The 3,915-nt window shown below is 39.0% G+C and overlaps 1 non-coding gene across 1 annotated transcript; it reads left to right on the top strand.

Moving 5' to 3' along the window:
* Positions 1–222: 222 nt before the first annotated feature.
* LOC114626027 lies at positions 223–326 on the top strand. The gene has a single exon (XR_003712169.1). It is a non-coding gene; the product is annotated as a U6 spliceosomal RNA (small nuclear RNA).
* Positions 327–3,915: the final 3,589 nt, after the last annotated feature.

The following is a 3,915-nucleotide window of genomic DNA, read 5'->3' as shown; positions in this document are numbered from 1 at the left end:
TCTAAGAAATTCTCTGTCTTCCCATGGGATTGTTGTACTCACAGCCTTTCACAGGGCCACATATCACATATTCTGCATATCATATGTTTACATTATGATTCAAAACAGTAGCAGATTTACAGTCATGAAGTAGCAACAAAAATAATTTTATGGTTGAGGTCACCATGAAATGAAGAACTATATCTAAAAAAAAAATCAGCATTAGAAAGCTTTAGAACTGTGGTTCCTTCAGCAGTACATATAGCAAAATTGAAATGATACAGAACAGATTAGTAGTGTCCCTGTGCAAGGATGAAAGGCCAACTCATGAAGTACTCCATATTTTTCTTGGAACATTGCCCCACCAATCCCTTGCCAGTTTGGTCCACCTATGGCTTGGTTAGCAGAGTAAGGTCCCCTGACTTTTACTGTCTGGTCCACAACTCACCCTGCCTTCCCAAAAAGTCCTGCTGTCATCAGGATCATCCAGCCAACAGCAGAGAAAAACAGATGCCTACAGGACAGTGTGAGAACACAATCAACAAGAGCAAGGGCAATGTGGTACTTCCAGAGCCCAACAACCATGCTGAAACAAATCTTGGATATCCTAACAAAATTGAAGCACAAGAAAATGATTACAAATTCAATCTTATAATATTTAAAGATTAAGGAGATCTTTTTAAGGGATTAGTAAATCCTTTTTAAAAAGTACAGGAAAATACATTCAAGTAGATATAGTCATTAATACAGGAAGCAAATAAATATAAAGAAGTACAGGAAAATGAAATCAAACAGGCAAAGGCTGTGAGTAAAACTATCCAAGATCTGAAAATAGAAACAAGACAAAAACAACACACACACACACACACACACACACACGCTGAGGCAACCTTGGAGGTAGAAAACCTAGCAAAAAGAACAAGAACTACAGACATAAGCATCACCAACAGAATACAAGGTGGAAGAGAGAATCTCAGGCATAGAAGATATGAGAGGAGAAATTGATACATCTACCAAAGAAAATGCTGAGGGGAAAATGTTTCTAACACAAAATATCTGAGACATCTGGGACACTATGAAAATACCAAACCTAAGAATTATAGAAATAGAAGAAGAAGGAGATTCTCAGCTCTAAGAGCCAGAAAACATCTTCAATAAAATCATAGAAGAAAATTTCCCTATCCTAAAGAAAGAGATACCTATAGATGCACAAAAAGCTTACTGAACACCAAGTAGGCTGGAAAATAAAATAAAATCCTCTTGTCACACAATAAACAAAACACTAAGTGTTGAAAACAAAGAAAGTATATTAAAACCTGTGAGGTAAAAAGGCCAGAAACCTATCAAATCAGACCTATGAGAACTATACCCGACTCCTCAACAGAGAAGGGCCTGTGCAGATGTCTTCTCAATTCTAAAGATATATGCCCAAATGCAAGGGCAGCCATATTCATAAAAGAAACATAAGTCGTACACAGAACCCCACACATAATAGTGGGGGACTGTAACACCATCCTCCTACCAATATACAGACCATCTAAATAGAGAAATAATGAAACTACACTAAAGCTACTAGAGCAGATGTTGGGGAATAGCCTTGAACTCATTGATACAAGAGACAACATCTTGAACAAAACACCAGTGGTTCAGGCACTAATATCAACAATTGATATATGGGATCTCATGAAACTAAAACTCTTCTATATGTCAAAGGACACCATCAATAGGACAAGATGACAGCCTACAGATTGGGAAAAGCTCTTTATCAACCATTTTTCTGACAGATGTCTAATATCCAAAATATATAAATAATTCAAGAAGTTAGGCACCTACAAACCAAAAAAAAATTAAAATGGGGTACAGAGCTAAACAGAGAATTCTCAATAGAGGAATAGCTAATGTTTGAGAAATGTTTAACAGATCTCAACTTAACTTAAAGAAATGTTCAACATTCTTAGTCATCAGGGAAATAAAAATCAAAGCAACTCTGAGGTTCTACATTATACCCATCAGAATGGCTATGATCAAAAATTCAAGAGACAGCACATGATTGCAAGAATGTAACACAAAGGGAACACTTCTCCGTATCTACTGGACATGCAAACTTGTACAAGCACTCTGGAAATCAACTTATCAGTTTCCCAGAAAATTGGGAATAGTTCTGCCTCAAGACTCAGTTATACCACTCCCTGGCATATACCCAAAACATGTTCTATGATCCCACAAAGACACTTGCTTAACTATGTTCCTGGCAGCTTTATTCATAAGAGCCAGAAATAACCTAGATGTTCCTAAACTGAAGAATAGATTTAAAAACAAAACAAAAAACAAAAAAACAACAAAAACCCTGTGGTTCAATTACACAATCGGATACTATTCAGCTATTAAAAACAAGGATATCATGAATTTTGCTAGCAAATGGATACAACTAAAAAATATCATCCTACGTGAGGTAATCTCATATGCAAAAGAATATGAATGTTATATACTCCGTTTTAAGGGGATATTAGTCATAAATTACAGTATAGCCACACAATAATCAACAGAACCAAATGAGCCAAATAAAAAGGAGGGCTCAAGGGAAGATAGTTGAATCTCTCTCATATAGGGAGATAAAATAGATATTGAAGGTGGTTGGAGGGAGGGATCTGTGTGGGAGAGGGGATGAGGATGAGAGGCAGGGAAATCAAGTGTATATCAAGTGTATGGTGTGCTGAGGAGAAAGAACAGAATTTGATGGTGGTGGAGGGCAATCTCTAGGACATGCTAGAGACTTAGGATGGGGGAAGCAAGGTATCTATGGGGTGAATATAGATGAGACTCCTATCAGTACCAGATATGGATCCTAAATTAGCTACTTCCTGTAGCCAGGCAAGACTTTCAGAGGAGGGATAAGGACAGCAACCCACCAACAGAACTTTCAACCCAAAATGTGTCCTGCCTACAAGATATGCAGGGACAAAGGTAGAAGCGAGACAGATGGAATGGCCAACCAATGACTGGTCCAAATTGAACTCATTCCATGGGCACCAATCTCTGACATATTAAATGATACTCTGTTATGCTTCTAGACAGGATCCTAGGCTAACTGTCCTCTGAGAGTCTCCATATAGCTGCCAATGGAAAGAGATACAGAGACTCACAATCAAACATTAGATGGAGCTCAGGGAGTATTATGGAAGAGTTGGGGTAAGGATTGGAATACTTGAAGAGGACAGAGAGTCTAAAGGAAGACCAACTGAATCAACAACCTGGACACTTAGGAGCTCACAGAGACTGAACCACCAATCAAAGAGCAAGCATAGCCTGGACCTAGGCCCATGCACATATGTAGCAGATGTGCAGCTTGATCTTTATGCAGGTCCTCCAATAACTGGAGAGGGGGCTATCCCTGTATCTGTTGCCTGCCTGCCTGCCTTTGAATCCTGTTCCCCTAACTGGGCCACCTTGTCTGATATCACTGGGAGAGGATACACCTAGTCCTGCATTAATTTGATGTGCAGGGGAGTGTTGATGATACATGGGGAGGGCTCTCCCTTCTCAGAGGAGAAGGCATAATGGGGGGAGGATTTGCATGAGGGGGTACTTGCTATTGGGATATAAAGTAAATAAATCAATTAATTAAAATAAAGAAAAAGAAGAGAGAGAGAGGAAGGGAGGGAGGGAGAGAAGGAGAGAAGGGAGGAAGGTGGGGGGGGGTGAGAACCACTGTTCTAAAATGACTTGACAGGCCAAACTATCTCTATTTCACATCTGTTCTGCTTTCTAGCATAAAGGTTGAAAGAGATCCTAGTGCTTACTCACTACATACAATGGTAATAGTACCAGTCTGGGTTACAAAGGCAGGGGTGTGGAAATCTGTTAGAAATCAGTAGTGTATGTATGTTACTGCTTTCTTTAGAAAAGCTAGCACATTTTCAGAAATATCATACATAA

Source organism: Grammomys surdaster, unplaced genomic scaffold (genome assembly GCF_004785775.1).
Source record: "Grammomys surdaster isolate TR1022 unplaced genomic scaffold, NIH_TR_1.0 225, whole genome shotgun sequence".
In the NCBI taxonomy this organism is placed as follows: Eukaryota; Metazoa; Chordata; class Mammalia; order Rodentia; family Muridae; genus Grammomys; species Grammomys surdaster.
This window is presented reverse-complemented; position numbering and strand designations above follow the sequence as displayed.